Source organism: Salmo salar, chromosome 01 (genome assembly GCF_965601325.2).
Source record: "Salmo salar chromosome 01, fSalSal1, whole genome shotgun sequence".
Lineage (NCBI taxonomy): Eukaryota > Metazoa > Chordata > Actinopteri > Salmoniformes > Salmonidae > Salmo > Salmo salar.
In genome coordinates this window covers 57,661,298-57,688,810 of record NC_138291.1, presented here as the reverse complement: position 1 = coordinate 57,688,810, position 27,513 = coordinate 57,661,298, and positions in this window count along the sequence as shown.

The following is a 27,513-nucleotide window of genomic DNA, read 5'->3' as shown; positions in this document are numbered from 1 at the left end:
TCAGTAATTAGTATCAGTGTCACAGAAAACAATCACATAAATCAATGATAATACAGAAATACCTAATAAAATGAACAGTGAAAATCACTTACCGTAATTTCCGGACTATTGAGTGCACCTGAATATAATCCGCACCCACTGAATTAAAAAAATATATTTTATTTTGAACATAAATAAGCCGCACATGTCTATAAGCTGCAGGTGCCTACCGGTATATTGAAACAAATGAACTTTACACAGGCTTTAACGAAACACGGCTTGTAACAAAAATAAATAGGCTTTAACGAAACACGGCTTGTAACAAAAATAAATAGGCTTTTACGAAACACGGCTTGTAACAAAAATAAAAACATTTGCAGTAAGGTTTAGTTGTCTTTTTGCACTGAGTCAATTCCTCACGCTGCTGTTTCCAACGTCTTATCATCGACTCATTAAGACCAAGCTCCCGTGCAGCAGCTCTATTTCCTTTTCCAACAGCCAGATCAATCGCCTTCAACTTGAAAGCTGCATCATATGCATTTCTCCGTGTCTTTGCCATGATGAGGGTGACAAAATGACTACCGTAATCAGAATGATGGGAAGTTTGAGAGCGCTCGATTTAATCTAAACAGTAAGCAAAAAAGTTGCTTGACCTTAACCCGTTCGGCAATTTCATTGGTCTAATGAAAGGTTCATGCCGGCAAAAAACTGAGCACGTCACAGAATGTGTTTTTAAAAAAAATAATTGAAAGCGTGAAAAATCCATATATTAGCCGCGTCATTGTTTAAGCCGCGAGGTTCAAAGCGTGGGGAAAAAGTTGTGGCTTATAGTCCGGAAATTACGGTACATTACAGATATGAAAATAAATATGTACCTCTGAATGGAACCAGTTGCTCATCCACTGTTACTTCAGTCCCAGGGTTGTAGAGGTATGGCAGACGCTCCACCCACTTCTCCCAGACCTCTCTTATGGCCACCAGTTTCTCTCTAACACGTCTTGACTCACGGTTATCAAATCGTAGCATTCTTCAGAAAGTGTGAAAGACTTTCAGTGGCATCGTGGCACTGAAAATCGCCCTTCCACTCTCTGCATCCCAGAGACTACATGTAGCCTCGCCTCGGGACCTATTCACACCCGCTAAGATTAGCAGCCCTATGTAGGCACGCAGGTCAATCTCATCAATCCTTTTCCAGTTGTCTCCATATTTACAGAAACCCTCCAAATCTGTCATCTCCAGGATGATTTTTTCAATGGCTGGTGTGATGAACATGTAAAATGTTGAGGCGATGTCCTGGGCAATTGCAACTGCATGTGTGGTGGGCCCTGGGGTCATGCTTATGACATTTTGTGCTGCCATCTTGCCCTGGTTGTCATATGGTTACTAGGACAATGTTGCTGCTCTATGACAAAAATGTCTCTCTTTCAGCTTAGGGGATTTCTTCTTCATCTGAAGATGATTCATCGTGCTCTGGGTTGTATTCTTCCCGTTCTTCTTCTTCAGATACCTCCTCCTCTTCTAAATCATTGTTCTCTTGTTCCTCCTGGACATCTGAAAAAATCAGATCTGCGACCTGTTGGGCACTGAAACGTGCACTCATGGCTTCAGCAAAGCTAGAACTGGGGGGACTGTCATCTGCAGCACCTTTATAGCCTCTAACTGCATTCTCCATTAGTAAACAACGCTTTCAAGAAATGTTTATTTTGTCTGAAATTGTGTCTATTTTGCCTGAAATTGTTTTTATTTTGTCTGTGAACTTCAGTCATGTGTGGGGTCGTGGAGAGGAGATGCTGCACATTCACAAGAAAGTTGTAGTTTTGTCTGAGATCAATCCGTAGCACACAGAATCTCAATTTCTCATTGTGTGTGTGTGTGTGTGTGTCTGGTTTTTGTGGCTTGTAAATGATTTTATAACTGCCGGGTCAAAAATGACCCTAAGACAATGTTTGTACCCTGGTGGTGTACAGATTTCATGGAAATATGAACAAAGGCGATGTTTCACTTTTTCTAATGTTGGGGTCACTCTAGGAAAAGTCATCAAATTTCAAGTTGAAAAAAATATTATTTAGGGGGTTTTCTCTGCTGTTAAACATAGTGGCGGATCATTGTTGGCCTTTTAAGACAACACAAGGGTTGAGTTCAAGGTCAGAATACACATAGAGAGAAAAGTGCATAGATAGGGAATGAACTTCCATTTACGCATGGGGAACTCGGGTAGGAATTGGGGCTTAGGTGAAGAGACCTGCTCATTGCTGTTAGATGTAGTAATGGAGGATGGGGAGGAGGGGGCGCTGTGTTTTCTGTTCATTAGGCTGAAAAAATATCATTCAATAACCCTATGATTAGAGCCCTCATATGCCTGGCTTCTAGTCTCTCACATAATCCTGGCAGATGCTCAATTTCAACATGATTTAGGACCACCCATAACTGAGAGGAAAGTTTATTTTTTTAAATGTTTTACCAGAGAAGTTACTGGAAGATACTGGCATGTTGCATGTCCCCAGGTGGAGGAGGTGATTCCAATCAAAAACATTACGTTTAGTGCTGATGAGCAAGAGTTGGGAAAGCTGCTCAAGGGGTATATCAGTTTTAAGCAACTAGTGTCACAAGATGCACGGCTGGAAGACAAGACTATAATGTTAAGTGATTTGCATCTGTACATCAGACTGAAGATAACAGCAGTGAAATTATCTGTTTGACTTACAGACACTGAGGTTGTTTTGAGTCAATGACATTGATAGAGCAACAGACTATACATGTAAACACACTAAAACCTAATTTATAGGGTTAAGTTCAAGAAAACCAGCTGGTCATCTTCCCCATGAATGTGATTTATACAGCACTATACATGAAACCCAAGCGTAAATAGAACATTAATATAATTTACGACCATTCCATTTCTTGGACATTATTTTCGAATCAATCCGAGGCACGAGAATAAAGCCTCCTTGTTTAGGCCGTGTTTTGGGTTGTAACCATGCAGGCTAGCTACCCTTTACAGTCTGACTCAGTGTTGGGCTGTGTGTGGTGCCTCTGCATGCTGACGTTCCAAAGAGCTGTTGGCTGCCCTGCAGTAACAGAGGGAGCCCAGGCGTGAATCCTTAATCAGAGCACATCCAGAGGGATTCAGCATGGCCAGTGGCTCATCACTCATCGAACATGCCTTGCAAGTCTCTAAACACACACATGGCCATACAGTCAGTGCTGAGAGTCAAGTCCGGTCACACTTTATATGGATATCAGCAAACTATCTGTTGATAAGCAACTGCTTGCTAAGGTTACAGTTAGGGTTAGGTTTAGCGTAAGGGTTAGGATAAGGGTTAGGGTTAGAGTTAGGGCTAGGGTAAGAGCAAGGGTTAAGTTTAGGGTTTGGATAAGGGTTAAGGTTAGAGCTAGAGCTATAGTTAGTAGATAAGTAGATGAAATGTTACAGATAGTCTGTAGAGCATCTACATCCAAATCTATATCCAAATATAGTGTTACCTCAAGACCTGCTGACTCCCTCCAGATCCGGCGTGAGAATCAACCTCTGCTAATCCTAGTTAGATGAGATAGGAGTCCAACACGGCTGACTGCGTTTTTCAAATGTTCTTTGAACCGGTCCACCTGACATTCTAAAGGAATTATGTCATTGACAAGGACTCTTAGCACGCAGGGGAAAATCTTGATTTGTTTTCGAGAGTTGTGTCTAATGCTGCTCAGTGTTTTGTAGGCATATGTAGCACTGCTGTGTTCTCCACAAAGAGGCCGGGGTGTTGGGCCCAGACCAGACAACATCTAATTCAATAACGGTTTAATATCGGTGGGATTTTAAACAGGAAGACTGACTCTGAAAAGGAAGAGAGGAGAGATGGAGGAAAAACAGAACCAGCCCAGCCACTGACACTGGGAATTGTCTTCACTTAGATAGCCAACTGCGAGATCCATACAGAAATGGTTTGTTGTGATTTGTGTGGAAGAACTTGACTGGCCTGCACAGAGCCCTTAACTCAACCCCATCGAACACCTTTGGGATGAATTGGAACGCCGACTGCGAGCCAGGCCTAATCTTCCAACATCAGTGCCTGACCTCACTAATGCTCTTGTGGCTGAATGGAAGCAAGTCCCTGCAGCAATGTTCCAACATCTAGTGGAAAGCCTTCTCAGAAGAGTGGAGGCTGTTATAGCAGCAAAGGGGGGACTCCACATTACTCCATATTAATGCCTATGATTTTGGAATGAGATGTTCGACGAGACTTTTGGTCATGTAGTGTATCTTTCCTGCTTTGTCTCTCTCACACATACAAAACAGACGCACATACGCATGCATGCACACACACAAGCACACACACACATCCAGTCATTTTGTATTTCAGCACCAACCAAAACAACATGGCATCAATTAAGCCACAAACACAGTGTCCATTTTAACCCAAACAGGCTGATGAACTGTAATAGTGAATCACTGGTTGAAATAGCTATCATTAACACACATTTTCAATCAAGTCCTTTTTTTCTTAGGTTGTGAAAAAAATGAATGTTTGGGCAATCAGAAGAGAAAATAATATTCTGTTACCATTATCACCTCAACAACTGTAGTAATCAGCCGATGACAGACAGCCATTACTGACAATTATAAACTGGGTGGTTCGAGCCCTGAATGCTGATTGGCTGACCGCCGTGGTATATCAGACCGTATACCACGGGTATGACAAAACATTTATTTGTACTGCTCTAATTATGCTGGTAACCAGTTTATAATAGCAGTAAGGCACCTCAGGACCCCTTTACGTCGTGCCTAAGAACAGCCCTTAGCCGTGGTATGTTGGCTGTATACCACACTCCTTAGGCCTTATTGCTTAAATAACCCCTTCCACCTAATGAGTAGCATGCAATTAGAAGGTCTGTTTGGGAGAGAAATGGAGACTGCTGTGTGTGTATGTGTGTGTGTGTGTGTGTGTGTGTGTGTGTGTGTGTGTGTGTGTGTGTGTGTGTGAATATTTATCCGCGAGAGAGAGTGTGTGTAAATATTAATTTCTGAATGTGTGTTTGTTAAATCAGTGTTTTCTTAATAAGATAAAAGGGCTGTGAAGTCCCAATCACACAGGGATACATACGTTTTAGGGACCCACAATGACCCCCAGTAGACAACTAAGCTTGGTGCTTTGAAACGAGGAAGAGACAAAGGGGAGAGAAATATGTGGTTAACCAAATTACTAAAGAGATTTGTGAAGACTTGTAAGCGTGTGTAAAAAGTACAAAAATAATCAAGGACATCAAGCGAGTGTGTTACTGTACGTGTGTGTGCGTGCGCTGGCGACGCACAAACATTGCTCTGTGATCAAGCTACACCCGCGTGATTACCCTGACAAGGACGTGAGCGTCGGTGCATCGTTGCGGTTGGGTTGGGTTGGGTTGGGGGGGGGGGGTATCAGGTTACCCTCTGTCACTCTCATATTTACAACCGTCCACTTAGCAGGAGGATGCCAGGCCAGCACTGACGCTGATAGCTTTACCAGGAGTTCCACGAGCCTCCAGACATCTAGTTAAAACGCTCCGCCGGCGAGTTCCACAGGAGCTATACAGTCATTAAAGAGCTGCCTGCCTCGAGAATACCAGGATCCCCACAGCCCCAGTGCACCAGCCGGGAACGTTCAGGGAACGTAGAGAGAACGTTGCGGGGAACGTTTAGGGAATCAGAGACGCATTGTTCGGGGAATAGGCTGTGAGTGTTTTTACTCCTGTTCCCACCATGTGAGATGTAGAGGCAAAACATTGCTAATAGGGTCAGAGTTATGAGCACTGTACGCCACCCATGAGCTCATAACAAGTGATCTCTTTTCAAACCAGACGGGCGTTCATCATTTGACCTGCAGCTCTTACAAACTCGGGCTAAGCAAACTGTAACACGGTCTCCCCTGCTCCAGCAGAGCTCAGGGTAAAGGTGACTCTTCCCAGAGGCAAACACCTGAAAGTCCAACATATAAAAATAAAAAAAATGTCGGCATTTTTGTTTTATGAGGCTAACGCAATACATGTCCACACACTCAGAAACCCATTGACTGGCAATTCTATACACTCTCTTTTGTTCACACACACGCATGCATGCATGCACTCACTCACACACAAAACCCCCCACATACACCACCCCCCCCCCCCTGATAGATGCCTCAGTGCCTCAGGGTCAGGCCTGTTTGTGTGAGCTGTAAGAGACCCTTGATACCTATCAGTCAGTGCAGGAGGGCCCTTCCTGTTGTGCCAGCCATGACCTATGAACCCTCCAACCCAAACAGACAGCAGGAGACCCAGAGGCAGCTTCCTGGAGGGCTGAACTGACCTCAGATTGACCCCCCCAGCCCTGAACACCCTCCTGAATGGAGAGAAGGGTATACCCTCCAGACATGCTGAGGTGGGCGGTAAGGATGCTGTGAAAATAAGGCTTTGAGTTTAGACTGTCAGAAAAATGAAAGTTCAACCGTTACAGCTTTTAATAAGTAGTGAATTACAATGAACAGTTCTACATTCCCATATACTCGCCATATTCCCTTTGTTCACATATTCCTTGTCAGGTTCTTTGGACACAGTCTCATGACACCCACATGAGAGAGAGTGAAATGTGATGCATCCCTCCGAGTGTGTGTGTGCGTGTGTGTGTGTGTGTGTGTCTGATGAGTGTGTGTTGTCACAGACATGCTTGCATAAACACAGACAGGGCCTTGTGTCTGAGCTGCCAGATTGATGTGTGTTTGCTTTGGGTTGTCTTGTCTGTTTGCATGTCACTAGTCTTAGCAGCACTCATAAAAATGATGAACAGTCCGACAAATGCTCCTGGGCAGAAACAATAGAACGGTAGAGGGGAGAGAAAATGAGTTTTTGGGCCATTGTGGAAACACTAACTGCCTGGGATAATTTGTTTAAACGTAATGCACTTTCACTATGTATTACTCTCTCATGGACAGATCTACAGTACATAAACATAACTGGTACCGTAGAATCTGTCGGGAAGGAATGTGATGCGTGGGATAACGAGCAGCAGTAGTTCTGGTGTTTGGGTTTTTGTCACTGGTTATTTGGACAAATCACGATTTCATGTGTTAGCATCTTTCGAATTTCGGAAGGGGAGAAGAGATTCGGCCCATAGACCTGCCCGTAATTTGCAAAGAGAGAGGGTGGAGCACATTGTTCCGCTTCAGCTTCTCGTTCTAGCATCTCTTAATCCCTTCTCTTAACATGTTTGGACCCAGAACTCAGTCTAGCAGCTGACCAATTATGAAAGACTTTAATTCTGGGCTAACTGAGATTAACTATGCATTGACATTCCAATAACAAACATCTTTGCTTACGACAACTTAAACTTCATATAGTAATGATTCGCTTGTGTGGGAATAAATATCATACCATAATAAATTATGTAAATTGGGAAATGTCTATGCTTTCTATGCCAGCTAAACCCGGTTGTGTTTGATGGGCCTCTTGGGCACGGAAAGAGACACCTTTTGGCCCCTGGTCCAAGAGCAGCAGTAGACAGTAGAGTGATGGAGGTGGACAGAGATAGCACAGAGAAGAAAATGGGACCAGAGCAGTGCAGGCAGGAAAGGAGGGAGAATCGCTGTGGTAGTAAATTACAGCAGCCTGCTTAAATAGGCAAAGCACACTGCTCCCACCACTCCTGGAATTCTCCCTCTCAGCTCCACACAGGAGCTTTGGAAATGCAGTGGAGAATTACTTTAGTTTTTCACTATTGATCTACCTGCTTGCTCTCACATGCGCACACAGACACAGACACAGACACAGACACAGACACAGACACAGACACAGACACAGACAGACAGACAGACAGACAGACAGACAGACAGACAGACAGACAGACACACAGACAGACAGACAGACAGACAGACAGACAGACAGACAGACAGACAGACAGACAGAGCACATTGTGTTTGTAATTCTTGATTCATACAGTATTTGATGATCTTGTTATTTCACTTGTCAAAACCACCTGTGTGCTTTAGTCAGCAGCTTTTGAAAATATCCAGTCCTCAGGGAATGCAGACCTTTCTCAGTGGTTCAGACATAAAATACAGCAGCTCCTTCATGTTGTGAATCAATTATATCCTGGGTGGTAATGCTTTAATTAAAGACACACATATTGTAAAAGCACTGTAACCACAACAAATACCAAAGGCCCTCTAACTATGGGACATTAACCCACCTCATTGCAGCCCATTGATCCTTAGCGTGATGTATGTAATACTACATTGCAGGAGAGCCCTAATCAGTGTACCTTATTGACCTTTGACCCAACACATGGCTGACCCCTGTGTACCAGGCTCATTGTGACAGATGATCGAGCCCACTCTAAAACACAACAGGGCCATAACTCAGGACGGAGACTGTCAGACAACCTGTTTATTTAGATTTATGTGTGTGTGTGTGTGTGTGTGTGTGTGTGTGTGTGTGTGTGTGTGTGTGTGTGTGTGTGTGTGTGTGTGTGTGTGTGTGGGGGAGCCTTTTTACATGATGAGAAAGAAATTTGTAAGGAAATTGTAATGGTGGATTTCAGACAGTAGACATTCATCAGTATAAATGGATTTACAGCAGACACTTTCTCAATGATACACAGTTGGCTAACACTTGTGATTCTTCACTACAAACGCTCATATGTTGTCAACAACTCTGTCAGACGAAGCCCCATATGGATGCCCTCATAGACCAGCATGCTGCTCTTACATAAAGCATGTACACACTCCGCACAGATTGGCTTAGCCACACTAGACACAACATTCTGAAGAATCCACATTCAGAAAATCCACCCGCCCACAGTGCAAACACACACATGTATCCATGGTCTAAATACCTAACACACACGCACGAACACACACACATACGGCCGCAAGATGTCGTCTTGGGAATGTTTTTGGTCGATGGAAGGCCTCGTGCACAATTCTGATCTTTTATATAGATTCATCAGTCTTCAGCACCCATACTTCCCGCTGCCATGCACACACACACCCCATTTCCTTGGCCCGGTTTCAACCTGTCACTCTAAAATCCTGGGTAGTCGAAAGGCCTGTTGTGGCCCTCTTACAGATACTTCATGCATCATTACATCCAAAGCTGTGGATTTAACCAGAGCTGAAAACACCAATCAAAGCTTTAATCCAGCCAGTGCTTTTTCAGGATGGGCAAGAATCTTTTTCTATTACCTCTGGGAAGCTCTTAGTTTGACTTCACCTCCTGTCAATGTAGAGTCTGTCCCTTTGCATTAGGCTAGTCTGGGAGATAGCTAGGCTTTAATATGGACCAGCAGCTCATGATTGGCCTGAATTCCTCCATACTAGAATCTGGCTTCAATCCACCACTAGAATGAGTCTACGCATGTCCTTTTGTCTCCTATAGACCTACATGTTAGGAATTCATTGAATTGGAAAAGTACATCTTTTAAATGGCTGGATTTGTCTATAGTGAGACTACAGTGGGTGAATTCGCAATACACTGTAATATCTTTAATTGGGTGTGCGCGTGCTTATGTATAAACAACATGCACTATAAGAGAGTGTGGGTGTTCGTCGGTGAGCGCCTGCTGCAGTGACCTGGCGAGGTGACTCCCTGTGGGATGTTGGTTATCCATCATGGCCCTCTTTTCCCAGGTAGCCCTGTGCTCAGACAGGGCATGTCATTTCAACCCCCCAGGACCCAGCCCGAAGGCGACAGTCACCCCGGGCCCTCACCCTTCTGCCCCAGCTGTGCCACATGCATCTTTGACCTCCGCACTGCTTCGACCTAAATAGAAACACCCACTGGAAGCAGTACAGGTTCTTCAAATCTGATTGACAAAAAAGTTGAGAGTCAGGAGAAAAAACCTCCGCCTTGTCTGAGACTGGTGAGGTCATCCTTTCTGATGTGTCACCCTGTCTGCATACAGTAACAGTAGAGTGCAGTACATCTCTGCTCCTGCCGTGAGTGGTGGCGCTGTTGCCATCTCAACAGCTGAGCCTGCAGCTAAGCCTATTTCGTCTCAATGCCACTGTTCTCCCCTGCCCAGCAACTCTAGTAAGGCAGGAGAGGAGAGAAGAGAAGAGAGGGGGCGTCTCTCTCTGACCTGTAAACTCAGCCCAGCTCTGGCGTTAAGCATTTCAGCCCCACCGCTGAGGAATGGCGAGATGGAGACAGGCTTTACTGGGCGTGCGAGGGGGGCTTGGCGTCACACTGGGCACCTTGAGAGCTCACACTGCAGTGGCTTAGGCTGATTTGGGTGCCATGTTGTGGCCAGATGTGGAGCCCGCCAGTACTGGCGTCAGACTGGACGCTTGTTCATGCAGACATACAGGGCCTGGTGACTGGAGGTGCCAACCAAATGCAGAGTTTTTGTGGATAAGCTCAGCCATTGTTTTGCAGTGTCTTTCATGAGCTGAATGTGGTGCAGTGTGGCAGAGATGGGGATGGAGGGAGGAGGACTTATGGGGGTGAGAGATCAGACTCCCCCTTCAGCACCTGTGTTCTCCAGCTGACCTGACACACGGTGCGCCTCAATATTGGCTCTGAGCTAGAAGGGGCCCTCTGCCTGCCCTGATCACACTCTCTTACTCCTACTGACTCCCATAGAGACAGACAGATTCATTCTCCTTGTTATCCCTCTCACTGACCAATCATACTTTATCTCTAACATTCTATTACCTTCCTCCATGCTTATTCAGAGTGTCCATCACAAGTACTCCCTGCGAACCTGTGATCATGCCCCTGCCCTTTCTCCCTCCTCCCTGCCTTCTTTTCTGTCCCATCTCTCTTTCCACCCCTCTCTCTTGGAGTGCCTGTGCGTTGGGTGACAATGGCCCCCTCTCTCCCCGGGCCCTGGGCTGGAACATCCTCCTGATCCCCTGCTGAACAGCTCCATTGTAAGGCATCTGCTCTCCAGGCACCTGCAATCACACTCCACACTTGGGAAGCATCCCGCAAGATCGGGTTCGCTCACCCTCTTACCCCGCCCCGGTCCTCTCGGCCCTCCCATCAGCCACTGTCCCAGGAAGACGGGCTCTTGTATTGCCGACATGGCTCAGCGATCAGGGCCATCTGACAGTATAAAGTGCACCACGTCTGTCTCTCAGCACCCGGGCCAGATCACTTTCCACTGGGCCACTCTGGGTGGGGTCTACAGGGAGCTGAACAGGGCTGTTAGGGGGATAGACTAAGGCTAGCTACTGGTGATAGAGGGCCAGGTGCTAGAGAATCAGTTTAACCCTTCACACTCGTGGGAATTAGTCTACATGGATAGGGCTAAATTGAAATGTTTCTTAGACAAGAGAGATGAAAATCATTAGCATAACCATGGTAGCAATTGAAAGGGAACAGTTTGGAGATAATGAGGAAATGATTAGACAAAAGGTGTGTACATGTTAACCTGACAAGACTAAATCCAAACATGATATAATGTGGGGGAAATACACATACAGTACATATCTAGTCCTGTAGCCGTACTACGACACAACAGTAGTAGTGGGCTTGATCACCAACAACGACGAGACAGCCATCAGGGAGGAGGTGAGGGCACTTGGAGTGTGGTGTCAGGAAAACAACCTCTCACTCAACATCAACAAAACAAAGGAGATGATCATGGACTTCGGGAAACAGCAGAGGGAGCACCCCCCTGTCCACATCGAAGGGACAGCAGTGGAGAAGGTGGAAAGTTTTAAGTTCCTGGGCGTACACATCACAGACAAACTGAAAAGGTGCACCCACACAGACGGTGAGAGGAGGCTGAAGAAATTTGGCTTGTCACCCAAAACCCTGACAAACTTTTACAGATGCACAATCGAGAGCATCCTGTCAGGCTGTATCACAGCCTGGTACGGCAACTGCACCGCCCACAACCGCAAGGTTCTCCAGGGGGTGGTGTGGTCTGCACAATGAATCACCAGAGGCAAACTACCTGCCCTCCATGACACCTACAGTACCCGATGTCACAGGAAGGCCAAAAAGATCATCAAGGACAACAACCTCCCGAGCCACTGCCTTTTCACACTGCTTTCATTCAGAAGGCAAGGTCAGTACAGGTACATCAAAGCTGGGACTGAGAGATTGAGAAACAGCTTCTATCTCAAGGCCATCAGACTGCTAAACAGCGATCACTAACTCAGAGAGGCTGCTGCCTACATTGAGACCCAATCACTGGCCACTTTAATAAATGGATCACTAGTCACTTTAAACAATGCCACTTTAATAATGTTTACATATCTTACATTATTCATATCACATGTATACACTGTATTTTATACAATCTACTGTACCTTGCCTATGCCGCTCGGCCTTTGCTCATCCATGTACTTATATGTACAGTTTCTCATTCACCCTTTAGATTTGTGTGTATTCGGTAGTTGTTGGGGAATTGTTAGATTACTTGTTAGATATTACTGCACTGTTGGAACTAGAAGCACAAGCATTTCGCTACCCTCGCATTAACATCTGCTAGCCACGTGTATGTGACGACAAATACATTTGATTTGATTACTATGCCACCATTCTCTTTCTTTTTTTATACGCGACGTGAGGTCCTCAGGACTAAGCTAAACATAACACAGGTTCTTGGAATACGGGAACCAACACCTAAAAACACTACATTTATAATAATGACTATTTCTCTTCTTTTTATTTAAGTAGGCAAGTCAATTAAGAACAAATTCTTATTTACAATAACAGCCTAGGAACAGTGAGTTAACTGCCTTGTTCAGGGGCAGAACAACAGATTTTTACCTTGTCAGCTCAGGGATTTGACCCAGCAACCTTTCGGTTACTAGTCCAACGCTCTAACGCTCTAACCACTAGGCTACCTGCCACCCAAATAATAGGTTGACGGTTCTACCCCGTTACAACATTCCACTGTTGAGTGTATGTGCGTTTTACATTTACTGTAATTTCCACTTCATTTGTCGATCACGAAATCTGAAAATACTCTGGATACATTCAGTAACATCATGAGACTATTTCTGGAAAATGTGGGGTAGGTGCAATTTAAGACAACAACAAAAATGACAAAGGTTTGAGTGAGAGAACTAACTGGTGTCTCCAAGTGAATACACACCTCTCCAAAGTGTGCACAGTTCCTAAGCAATTTCAATGCACTTTTATGACTCAAAGAACAGTCTTTTTTGAGCTCTCCTAGCTGCGTTATTGAGGAACTAAAGCAATCCTAGTTGTAGTTGTTCGGAACACAACCCTGCATGACCGCCATCAAATAATTACTGTTGTTTTTTACAACAGTAAACAAAAAATGCTCCATTATAAATTGCATTCTGGGTCAGGTGGGTATGATTTGAAAGCGTGTTCTATTGCCAGCATGACTAGCTAAGTTATGAAATATGATATCATAATGTTAGGCTTTCACAAGGCAATTCAGAGAAACAGATTGTAATTTTGGTTCTCATAGAAAGGATTCATGAGTGCATTCAGGTGCGTGTGCCACGGCAAATTTTCTTCACAGTAAACAAACAGACTGATTCTGTTCAAAACAACCCAGGGTATGACGACGTGATCTTGAAACTGTACATCAAACATAGTGATCATAAACGTTGGCACTGTATATGACAAGAGTTCTATGATTTAGAGATGTGACGTGTTAACTTGGACGCACATTTGTTTGGTTTGCTTGTATGATGTCAGCGGTATTTATTATAATCCTCAACATCTCATCTTTCAAAACGCATCAAGTCATCTTAATTTACAGCATTTTCCTCACTCAGACAACAAAGCGTTTGCAAAAGTTGCCCAGGTATGGACACTTCTTGTCGTGTGTGGTGCTCAAGTTCAGAACAGTTGTCAATCAAAACCCATACAGCGCTGGGAAGCACAGAGCCGGAGCTCTGACGTCATGTATAGCACGTTATTGTACAGCCACTTAGACAGATAGCCATATCTACCATTTTCAACCTGTTAACAGGTACTAATGTACAGTGAGGGAAAAAAGTATTTGATCCCCTGCTGATTTTGTACGTTTGCCCACTGACAAAGAAATGATCAGTCTATAATTTTAATGGTAGGTTTATTTGAACAGTGAGAGACAGAATAACAACACAGAAATCCAGAAAAACGCATGTCAAAAATGTTATAAATTGATTTGCATTTTAATGAGGGAAATAAGTATTTGACCCCTCTGCAAAACATGACTTAGAACTTGGTGGCAAAACCCTTGTTGGCAAACACAGAGGCCAGACGTTTCTTGTAGTTGGCCACCAGGTTAGCACACATCTCAGGAGGGATTTTGTCCCACTCCTCTTTGCAGATCTTCTCCAAGTCATTAAGGTTTCGAGGCTGACGTTTGGCAACTCAAACTTTCAGCTCCCTCCACAGATTTTCTATGGGATTAAGGTCTGGAGACTGGCTAGGCCACTCCAGGACCTTAATGTGCTTCTTCTTGAGCCACTCCTTTTTGCCTTGGCCGTGTGTTTTGGGTCATTGTCATGCTGGAATACCCATCCACGACCCATTTTCTATGCCCTGGCTGAGGGAAGGAGGTTCTCACCCAAGATTTGACGGTACATGGCCCAGTCCATCGTCCCTTTGATGCGGTGAAGTTGTCCTGTCCCCTTAGCAGAAAAACACCCCCAAAGCATAATGTTTCCACCTCCATGTTTGACGGTGGGGATGGTGTTCTTGGGGTCATAGGCAGCATTCCTCCTCCTCCAAACACGGCGAGTTGAGTTGATGCCAAAGAGCTCCATTTTGGTCTCATCTGACCACAACACTTTCACCCAGTTGTCCTCTGAATCATTCAGATGTTCATTGGCAAACTTCAGATGGGCATGTGTATGTGCTTTCTTGAGCAGGGGGACCTTGCGGGCGCTGAAGGATTTCAGTCCTTCACGGCGTAGTGTGTTACCAATTGTTTTCTTGGTGACTATGGTCCCAGCTGCCTTGAGATCATTGACAAGATCCTCCCGTGTAGTTCTGGGCTGATTCCTCACCGTTCTCATGATCATTGCAACTCCATGAGGTGAGATCTTGCATGGAGCCCCAGGCCGAGGGAGATTGACAGTTCTTTTGTGTTTCTTCCATTTGCGAATAATCGCACCAACTGTTGTCACCTTCTCACCAAGCTGCTTGGCGATGGTCTTGTAGCCCATTCCAGCCTTGTGTAGGTCTACAATCTTGTTCCTGACATCCTTGGAGAGCTCTTTGGTCTTGGCCATGGTGGAGAGTTTGGAATCTGATTGATTGCTTCTGTGGACAGGTGTCTTTTATACAGGTAACAAGCTCAGAGTAGGTGCACTCCCTTTAAGAGTGTGCTCCTAACCTCAGCTCGTTACCTGTATAAAAGACACCTGGGAGCCAGAAATCTTTCTGATTGAGAGGGGGTCAAGTACTTATTTCCCTCATTAAAATGCAAATCAATTTATAACATTTTTGACATGCGTTTTTCTGGATTTTTTGTTGTTGTTATTCTGTCTCTCACTGTTCAAATAAACCTACCATTAAAATTATAGACTGATCATTTCTTTGTCAGTGGGCAAACCTACAAAATCAGCAGGGGATCAAATACTTTTTTCCCTCACTGTAAAGGGTTAATCCATGGTTTCCTCACACATTAACATCATCTACTGCTAAGAGCCAGATAACCACCCCGAGCCAAGCCTTTCAACTCTTACAACCATTTATTAACCCTCCAAACACACGTTACTCACCCACTAATAACCATTTGTCCCGTGTTGTGCCTTTTTATATGCCAGTCAGCAGGACTATCAGTAGATGGCAAACATGGTTCTGTCAACTCTGGTTTACAAACCGTGGTCATGACTGGAGCACATCCCAGTCAGTGCACTAAGGGCTATCTGTGTAAGTCAAGACCTTGAGGGTATGTTGGTTGATGTTAATTCCCATGTACTTACTGCTTAATGAAAGTCACATTTTAGAGTTGCTTTATCAAGCTGTTTTTCACAGTCATCAAAAGTGGGTTAAACGGTAACTTAGAAACAAGCAGAGCATTGATGCCTAGGAATCAAATGACCCGCTGCCACTGTGTATTGAGCAAGAAATGTGGAGGACAGATAGTCTGAGGAGACAAATGACAGGACAGAGACTTCTGAAGAAAGGAACAATAAAATGTGTGTGTGGGGGGGGGCAATTCATCCAATTTTCTGCCCCACTAGCAGTCTGAAATGATATGGTGTGCAGATACAGTGACCTGGACCGACCTGCAAGCCTTCTTTATTAGACGTCCATGATTGGAAGCAGCTGTGGCCCCGCCCCCACAGTCTGGAACTGACGGAAGAATTTAGACCTGTGGAGAGGAGAAAAGAGGACAGGAGGGGAGGTGAGGTGAGAGGAGAGGAGAAAGTCATTTACAGCTCATGAAATGCGAAGCACTGCTGCAACGTGTTATATTTTAAGGTTGCAGCAGAAGCAAACTCCTTCTTCAGTTACTCTTTGTCGGCCGCGCCCGTGTGTGGACGATTGGCTAGGGAACGACTGCTGGTTGGTGGCAGAATATTTATATATAATATTGTATAAAATACAAATGTACAAATTCACTGTATTTGATGCCTTCCTTTTAGAAAGAATACATAACAGGGTTGGGTGAATAACTTGAAACATTTTATCCATAAAGCCTACATTAGAGGGGAAACTTGTTTAAAAATGTCTGAAGGCTCTCATATTGGTTAATTTATGCCCTAAAATAAAGAAGATACTGTACGCAGCGCATTATCTTCCACAGAAAGTTTGCTCAGCAACAAGACGTAAGCCATGCAATGACACTACTGAAGCTAATGCTAGCTCAGGCCTTTCACTGATCTGATGTGACTGGACTCTAGGCTAATATAAATAAGACTATTCTAACATGTAATTCAGGTAGATTGCATTCGGGTATGAAGGTAGATAGAATTCATAATTATGTATATTGTACTTTTGTATTATTCTAAACTTCTTACTTTTGATACACTGAATCAATGTGTCAATACTGACTCAAGACATGTGACCTGCTTGTCTGCCATGTGACTCTCTCCAGGAAGCAGATATTTTGGTCTGAGGAGGAATCTCTAGGTGGAATGTGGTGGTGTGCTAGCAGGCTGATGTCAGAGGGGTATGAAACACGGGAGGAGTGCAGCATACTAGCGTCTCCACTCCAAGGCATTGCTTGCATGCCGCTGCTTAGCTGCATGGCAAACATACACAGACATACACACACCCAAATGTCAGTGCTCTCTCGCTGTTGGCCCCTGAGATCTCACAGTGGAACGCAGTCCAGGAATGTTGTTTTCTCTTTTGACCTGTATTTCACCTCTCTCAAGCTAATTAACCACATAGCACATTTGGTTCCTTGGAAGGTGTGGGAACGTATGATTTTGGTTTCCCATTGGTTGTGTGAACAAAGCCATTCGTTTACTGACTGGTAAAACAACACGGTCACTTCTGCTGCCGGGCAATGTCAAACCACTGGTGTTGGTGAGGACATTAGCTAAGTATATATCTAGTTAGTAGCTAATTTTGGTTATACAACATTATTTGATAATGCTAATGAGCCAGGCTAGCTATGATACCACAGATGAAACGGGAATGATACTGTACCTAGCTATATACATCAAGCTAACGTGTAATGTGACGTATCCTGTCAGAGGAAGATGAGCATATCTCACGTTAGTTAGCTACCTTGCTAACAACAACTAACTGTAACGCATTGGCATTTAGGGTCAATACAGTGCAGGCACTTGGATACTAGCTTGTTAGCTAATCATAGGATGTAGCCAGCTTGCTTTCAATAATGTTTCAACTCTAACTGGCATGTTAGCTAGCTAGCTAATGTTTGCTACCTACCTAACTCATTTCAATTCGGACAAAGATATGATAACTAACCCGGAGTTACAAGTTAGGTAGCTGGCTAGCTGGCTAGAATTCAGAGGCTTCGTCTGCTAACTTAAAACAACATGTCTGTTCTCATAAATGTTTATTGTGGATTTTCTAGGGCAAAAATAAATGAATGATGGGCCTTGTCTACTACAAATATAGCTATGGCCCTGGCAGCAAATAGCAAATGTATTAACAAGCATTCAGCAACATTCACGGTGTCAGCGTCACCGGCCTGAATCTATTTTGTAGTTACAGTCCCTCTATTGGATATAAATTACTTCCAAACTAGAGAAAGTTATTTTTCTCACTATATGGTTATTGAGTGAAGACATTTTATTTCTGGTGGATTTGTTTTTCAGCATCATTGTGGAAGCCCCCTTACTATATCAGGAGGCTGAGGCAGTGGCCAGACTCCAGTCCCACTTCAGAGTAATGGAGGACACTTGAATCAGGTTGGTCACATTTGATCTGGTCAATGGTCAAAATACTGTCTGTCCTTTGTCTTGTATGTTGTAAGTAGGTGCCACTGTGCCAATGGACTACCTGGGCCAGAGTCAGTAAGACCAACCAGTCAGTGCCAAGCTGGCACGTGTCCCTTGTGAATTAGCTGTGAATCAGGATCTCTGATTGGCTATGTTCAACCATGTATTTATTGTTTTCTTCCATGACCGTATGGTGAAAGTCTTTATGGTGAAAGTAATCAATGGCTTGACTTACTTTTGATATTACCCTAATAAAGTTTAGAAACCAAAATGGGTGCAGATTGTCAAAATGTATTTTGATTTGTATTCCCTGGTTTACATTTGCTCTTCTGCTCGTATTTTATCGTAAAAACATATTTTACAGTGTAATCAATGGCTTGACTTACTTTTGATATTACCCTAATAAAGTTTAGAAACGTTTGTGAAGGTTTGCTACGGTGTGGCTATTATTACGCTTTAGCTACTGCAGGCCTATGATATGAAGGCAGTACGCCCTGGCGCTCCAACTGACTCTGACAGTTGAACTTGAGGTGAGGAAGACTGTTTTCAGGCCTACCAGAGTTACTCCTATGATCTAACAATATAATGCTTATCTTTAAACAAAAAATGTTTATCTGAAATGTACGAATTACCCTCCAGTACATATTTATCGGTATAGCAGACGCAGTAGCCATCTGACATAAAGAAATGCATGCTGGTGTCGTAGCATGCCACAGCACTTCTCTATCTTGCTGGGGTATGATGAATGAGGACCGGCACAGGAAAGGAAGACCCAGAGTTACCTCTGCTGCAGAAGATAAGTTCATCAGAGTTAACTGCACCTCAAACTGCAGCCCAAATAAATGCTTCACAGAGTTCAAGTAACAGATACATCTCAACATCAACTGTTCAGAGGAGACTGCATGAATCAGGCCTTCATGGTCGAATTGCTGCAAAGAAACCACTACTAAAGGACGTGTGGTGTGTGTGGTTCCCACCGTGAAGCATGAAGGAGGACGTGATGGTGTGGGGGTGCTTTGTTTGGTGTCAGTGATTTATTAAGAATTCAAGGCCCACTCAACCAGCATGGCTACCACAGTATTCTGCAGCGATACGCCATCCCACCTGGTTTGCGCTTAGTGGGACTATCATTTGTTTTTCAACAGGACAATGACCCAAAACACACCTCCAGGCTGTGTAAGGGCTATTTGACCAAGAAGGAGAGTGATGGAGTGCTGTATCAGATGTTCTGGCCTCCACAATCACCCGACCTCAACCCAATTGAGATTGTTTAGGATGAGTTGGACCGCAGAGTGAAGGAAAAGAAGCCAACAAGTGCTCAGCAGCATTGAGATGTTTGTACAATGTCCACATGTAGCCTACACCTGTTGTAGGGATATTAGTAGTTCTGGGATTTGTCCCCCGGAAAAGATCTAACAGCAGACATAAGGAGAGACGAGAGAAAAATGATAATAAAAATGCTCACTGAGTAGATTGATGGGTGCCTCTTTTTTGCTCAAGACAGCTAGTGTGCTGTGGGAGTGTAGCTATTAACTTTTGTCCTGCTCAAGAGGTTGTGAGTTGCGGGAACGTAGTGGTGCTTGAATGAATGGCCAATCATATTGCTCAAATACAAATAGCACAACCTCTGTGTGTCGTCTTTTCAATGGTTTTCACTGGTAGACTGTAAAGTGTAAAGTACTTAAGTAAAAATACTTGGAAGTACTACTTATTTTTTTGTACTTTACAATTTGTTATTTTTTACTTTTACCCCTTCTCCCCAATTGGTAGTTACAGTCTTGTCCCATAGCAACTCCCCTATGGACTCGGGAGAGGCGAAGGTTGAGAGCGTTCTTGGAAACTTCCATGCGTTCTTGGAAACACGACCCTACCAAGCCGCACTGCTTCTTGACACACTGCTCGCTTAACCTGGAAGCCAGCCGCACCAATGTCTTGGAGGAGACACCGTACAGCTCGTGACTGAGGTCAGGTTGCAGGCGCACAGCCCGCCACAAGGACTCACTAGAGCGCAATGGGACCAGGAAATCCCGGCCGACCAAACCCTCCCCTAACCCGGACGACGCTGGGCCAATTGTGCGCTGCCTTTCCCTGACACCCAAAAGTACTTGTTACATCTTGAATCCTTAGCAGTACAGGAAAATGGTCTAATTCACACATTTATCAAGAGAACATCCCTGGTTATCTCTACTGCCTCTGGTCTGGTGGAATCACTAAACGCATGCTTCGTTTGTGAATTGTCTGAGTGTTGGAGATTGCCCCTTGCTATCCATAAAGAAAAACAAGACAATGGTGCCATCTGGTTTGCTTAATATAAGGAATTTGAAATAATTTATACTTTTACTTTTGATACTTAAGTATATTTAAAACCAAATACTTTTAGAGATTTACTCAAGTAGGATTTTACTGGGTGACTTTCACTTTTACTTGAGTCATTTTCTATTAAAGCATCTTTACTTTAACCAAGTATGAGTAGAGTCAGTCAGGAGGGGATAAGTCCTCAACTTCAAAACTTTGTTCTCTCCATATCAAAGCTAGCTTAGCTTACCTCGCTGTACTTACTACAGTTTTTTTGTGATTGAATGGCAACAACACCCACATCAAACCCCCAAGACAACTCTCGTTTGCCTCCAGTCATGGCCGCTAGCATTTGTTAATAATGAGCATTGATTAAAAAAAATGTAAAAGGCAAAATCTGAGAACAGAACTGAAAATGTTTCCTGTTCTGGGAACATTTATTGTTAGGTTGCAGGGAGGTTCTGAGAATGTTTCAATCTGGTTCCTTGAAAGTTTTCCTGGGAAGTTTTATTAATGCTCTGAGAATGGAAATGATAGGTTATTTAAAGGTAATAAAATCACATTCTGATAACATTCTCTAAATATTGTGAAAGTTTTATGGTTATTATTGAAACTTTTCTTAATTCCTAACTAGGAAAATGAAAGGTTGTTTGGAGGTTTTTGAATAACTCCCTTAACTTTCACTGAATGTTTTAATACGATTTTTAATAATACTGCTAGCTTATTTTGGGTAAAAAAATGTAAAACTCCAAGCAGAGAGAGCACACACGGAAATGAATTTGCTTAGACATTCATCATGCAAACACATTTATTTTCTATTGTGACAGGGCATCAGGGAGATTTTAACCTACGATCTTCTGTTCTCTATCCATGGAATTAGTCCACTGGAGCTAGCATGCAATATTTTTTTACTCATACAAAGCTTTTCATTTTTGTCTATTCAAGCAGATCCCATTTCCAAGGAAACAAGCACTCATTAAGATCAGTTGTGGCCAATTAGTGGGCGCAGCAAACATGGCAGAACACACTTAACAAGATAAAGGACAGAGAGTTTTCTAGACGCTGAGAACAGAATGTGTATTTTTTTTTAAATAACATTCTTAGAATGTTTTCTGAATGTTACTCGTTTTCTCGTGTTTTTTTTCTCTTCATGTTCTGAGAACAGAATGTATAGGTCGTTATCAAGAAAACATTTAGCTGCTGGGGAACAAAGAGACCTCCAGCTCTGTTAAAACCATTGACAACTACAGTGCGTGCCGTTTTCAAGGGATTGTTAAATAAATGTTATAAGTATTTGGTTTTAATATCATCACGTTAAAGAGCATAGTTAGAGTTACTCTTTCCAGATTATTCCACATTTAGCTCTATCATCAGAGTTATACAGCAATCAGTAAACATCAATTGATCATGTATTTACAGATACATGAGGGTAGCCAAATCCATTTGGCATGTAGCTAACATGCTAGCTAGTGAAAGAAATCGCAACATGTCTTTTAGCTTGTTTCATCAGAGAATAGGCTTTTGGCAAGAGCTTGACATCGTCCTGGTAAAGTTGTCAGTCAGACTAATGTCATCACCACTATAGATGGCAAGCAAATCAAATAATATTTGCATATAGCCATCTAGTTTATCCCCTGAAAGTTAGCTTGTTAAAACCTCTCTAGGGTAGGTGGGATGCTAGCATCCCACCTGGCCAACATCCGGTGAAAATGCAGAGCGCCAAATTCAAAAACAGAAATACTCATAATAAACATTATAAAATATAAGTGTTTTACATCGGCTTAAAGATGAACTTCTTGTTAATCCAGCCGCTGTGTCAGATTTCAAAAAGGCTTTACGGCGAAAGCATACCATGCGATTATCTGAGAACAGCGCCTAGCAGACAAATCATTACAAACATTTACCAGCCAAGCACAGGAGTTACACAAGTCAGAAATAGCAATAAAATTAATCACTTACCTTTGATGATCTTCATATGGTTGCACTCAGGAGACTCCCATTTACTCAATAAATGTTTGTTTTGTTCGATAAAGTCCCTCTTTATATCCAAAAGCCACCGTTTTGTTGGCGCGTTTTGTTCAGTAATCCACAGGCTCAGAGGCGGTCACAATAGGCAGACAAAAAGTCCGAAAGGTACAGGTAAAGTCCGTCGAAACATGTCAAACGATGTTTATAATCAATCCTCAGTATGTCTTTTCTCTAAATAATCAATAATATTTCAACTGGACAAAAGCGTCTTCAATAGATAGTAAAAACAACGAGCTGCGCGCTCACGGGAACGAGCGAAACCAGCACTGTATACTTCCATGGTCCTCTGACTAAAATGGCTTTTTACTCGTCGTTTTTCAAGATAAAAGCCTGAAATCATGTCGAAAGACTGTTGACATCTAGTGGAAGCCATAGGTACTGCAATCTGATTCCTAACCCATTGGATTCTCTATAGGCATTGAGTTGAAGTACAGCCAGATGAATATAATTCCACTTCCTGGATGAATTTTTCTCAGGTTTTTGCCTGCCATATCAGTTCTGTTATACTCACATACATTATTTTTAACAGTTCTGGAAACTGTAGCGTGTTTACTATCCAATACTACCAATTATATGCATATCCTAGCTTCTGGGCCTGAGTAGCAGGCAGTTTACTTTGGGCACACTTTTCATCCGGAATTGAAAATACTGCCCCCTACCCCAAAGAGGTTTTAACTAGCCATATTGACGTGATATGTTATTAGCTAGCTAGCCAATTTGACTTGGTCCAACACTATGTAGGCCTACATTGGTTGGAGAAAAAAAGTATATTAGGTCTACTTACCAACCATTATGTTTAACTATACAAACTTTTTACTGGTAACTTGCAAATTAAACATGATCAGCCAACAGCAACGTTACATCGGCAAAATGCGCCCTTCTGCTGCTTGACAGGCAGACCCCACAATAGTTTGGGAAATTAACCTAGAGCACTCATACTTGTCAGGTATAGTTCACTTTTATTTTATATCACTCAAATATCCAATTAATGGTGGTCAATATTGAGCGATATCGTGAGGCTACCCTCACGTTTCTGAAATGATCTGATCAATTGTTTACTGATCATGAAAAGCATGCAGTTATGCCTTCTTGCTATAGGCCTATAACTCTGGTGATAGAGCTAAATGTACGCAATTGTCTTGCATGGAATAACCTGAAATTTGTAGTTCTGGCTATACTCTTCAAGGGGTGATGATATTACAACGAAGTAGTTCATATTTATTTAATAATCCCTTCAAAATGTCACAGAGCTGCGGGCTCTCCATGCCCCCTAGAAGGCAAATAGAATGCTGTGCACCTTATTGTGATGTTTTATTGATGACAACCTATATGTTTTGAAATAACATTCTTAAAACATTACTAAAGTTTTCTTGTGATTTTACGGAACATTTTTGTTTGTTCTAACAGAATTTAGAGCTTGTTAATGTGTAGAATATATATTTTTTTTAATTCCCAGAATATTGTCAAGAACTGACTTAAAAGAGAACCATACATTCTCTGAAAATTCTGAGAACATTGCTTAATGTCGCGTTCACGTGCTATCGAAACTCGGAACCTATGAGTTCAAATGAGCGCAAGTTATTTGGTTGAGACTGGTACTTTCAAGTTGGAAACTCGGAGTTCATGTTTTTACAATGAGTTTCCAAGTCAGAGATTTCAGAGTTTCCTAATTCTGACTAGCACGTGAACGTAGCATCACTCAAACCATTTTTGAGAACGTTCCCAGAATGTAGTAAAAATATGACATTAAATAGAACCACATGGGAACTTCTGTGGAAGTACTGAAATTCCCACAGAAAAACATTGTTTCTTAATGTTCTCGGAACTATTTGAAAACATTCCCAATGTCAAACCATTTGGCTGAAATTAAATGTAACCATACTTGAACTTTTAGTAAATGTTTTGTTAAAGTAATGAAATACCAATATATATATTTTTTTAATTGTCAAGTTCCTTAAATGTGATGAGAATATTCCAAAAGCAAGCAAATATCCTGCACCATTCCCAGAACGTTGTGGGAAAATAGCCATATGCAAAATAACCATAGGACAACCATAGGACAACCACGCTCTCACCCAGGTCTAAGAAACAAATTGTTCTCAGAACGTTTTGTGCTAGCTGGATAGCATTGTATTGGCCAAATGTAGACAAGTGTCACATTGTGCTCCAAGCCATGATCCACATTACAACTCATTAGATATACTAATTTGCAATTAAATAGGAAGATTGGAGTGAAAACTGGAGCGCTGCATGCAGCTTTCAGTCAAAGCTAAATGGGATATATGCAATGAAGTGTATCTGACCCCCATGGCAAGTAGTGGGGTAGCTCCTGTGGAGTAGCTGTGTTTATTAAACACATACATTTGCACTGTCTTACTGAGATAAGTGTCTGCCATCACCTGCATTGCATTTATCATCTTACTGATACACAGGGTTGTTGGTAAGGAGGGGCATGCATAAACACACACACACAGACACACACACACACACACATGCGTGCACACGTACGCACGCCGTGGCCAGGGCTTGATCCACTGACACGTTTCCTAATGGCTCCTACCAAAGCACATGCTTGTTTCAAGGTCACATTCACACATAGTCTGAGGCTCATAAACTCAAAGTGTGACTGAGTGTTGGTGGGCGGCACAGGCCTTCCTCCCGGTCTTTCTCTCTCTCCTCCTTTCTCTCTTTCTCGCCAACTTCCTCGTTTCTCCACTAAACAGGACCAGAAGTTAATCTCTAAAAACATAACTCTTACGGAGTAAAGAAATCTCTCGTCTCAGACACTGATATGGGTTTACTCCACTTTTCTACAGCAGCCAGCAAGAGGACAGGAAGAAGAAAACCATTCAAAACTCCTGACTAGAGGTCCAGATGGAAATGGAGTCAGTTTCAACTTAAACGGACCATAAAAAAGCTTGGCACCAAAGTGGGAAATTAAATACATGTACAGTGCATTTCTAAAATCAAAACCATGAATAAGACACACAGCAAATGTAATAGATACAACATCAAGACACTGTTCAGAAATTAATTATATTGATTAAAAACAGCTCCAGTTGACTTGACTCCACTGTACATTGAAGTTCAGAAATGGCTCTGTCTAAAAAGGCTTATCCAAGAAACTAGCTCATTTCTTTTTGACCTTTGGGTCCTTGCAACAACATTTAGAAGTTTACAGCTGATATATTTATACCTCTCACATTTGCAGGTTGCTGATCATTATTTCCGGCTCACACTTGATTGATTGACACATGCCATTACTTCGGGTGACATATTAGGCCTACTTAAGCACACAATGAATGGTCAACCTTTGCCCCCCATAACCATTTTAATTAATGTGTGGCTTACAGTAACCGACGCATAGGCTATAATTATCACCCTCAGAAAATAGAACGTAAAAGGATTAGCTCAGTCACATGCAGCCGTAGGTTGCACCAATCACAAAGGGACAGCAAAGGCTAAACATTCCTGCACTGCAGCAGGCTAATCCGTCACCCCCCGAGCCAGCCAACCACCACTCCCTCTGTGAGGATTCTCATGTAAACGGCCGGTTAATGGAAAACCTTAAAAGGTTAGGCCCCACAGCACAGTGGTTATAAGAATACTATGTTTGGCTATTGTCCCCCAGAAATCCTCAAGAAAATGAAGTTATTTAAGTGGGATTAATGCGTGATAGCTCCCCTGAGGGGCACTGGGCCTCCCCACCCGCAGAGCTGTAGGCCTACGCCCCAAACCAGGCCATACAAATAAATGACCTCTCCACCCTTCTAGTAAGGAATCGGAAATACTACAGCAACAACTGCACCACTCATGAGGAAAATACAATTTCCTTACACATCACTCCTGTTACTCAGAAATCCAGTTAAAAAAAGAATTCTAAATGTTTTGTGTCAGAGCGTTATGGTGATTAGGCTATCTTGCACAAGTCAAAACCTGTTGACAGTTGTGCTGCAAAAATAGGCCTAAATATTAACTAATATGTATTTACTAAGGCACTGCATCTCAGTGCAAGAGGTGTCACTACAGTCTCTGGTTCGAATCCAGGATGTATCACATCCGCCCGTGATTGGGAGTCCCATGGCGGCGCACAATTGGCCCAGTGTCGTCCAGGTCTGGTCGGGGTAGGCTGTCATTGTAAATAAGAATGACTAAATAGTTAAATAAAAGGTTACATTTTTAAAATTCTAATTTACATCACAATGTAAGGATGACTTTGCTAAATAGGCCTAGATAAGTGTAACCAATCATTCTCTAATGAGCCATTTATATGGCCAGATAACAATGACTGAATGCAATCACTGTGTGTAAAAGTAAAGAAACAGAAACGCCAAATACACAAATTGTTAATTATTTGATTATTATTATTATAAATCACTATTATTGTATAATTATCATCCTCCTAAGCAACTCTTCTCTACAGCCATGCTACTTTTGTACATAAAACAGTCTTAAAGTGACAAGAACTGCTCCATACACTATACAATTTGGTGGGGGATACAGTGGTATAGGTATAGTTACTATAATGAGGTATAGTTACTATAACGCTTCAGCTCCACTGCAGTTCCATCCAAAATTATCCTTACCAATCTCTCAAAAAGGCCCAATGGTTCCTAATATATAATATGTCAGCTAATATAGTATAATATAATAGTATGTAATATAATAATTTGTACACTACTCTGACCTTTTTAAACCGAGACTAATATATATTAACCAAAGCTATAAGCCCCCTACCCCTCCCCCCACCCACCCCCTGTCTCCGCTTTGTTTGTTCAGTTTCCAGGTTGATTGTATGTGTTAATTAGTTGCTAACAGCATGGTAATGTGGGTTTGATGGATAGACGTGTCACTAGCATTCAGGTCTACACTATCCGGAGCCCCAGCAGGGTTTAGACTGGTCTCGCCGCGTCATCCT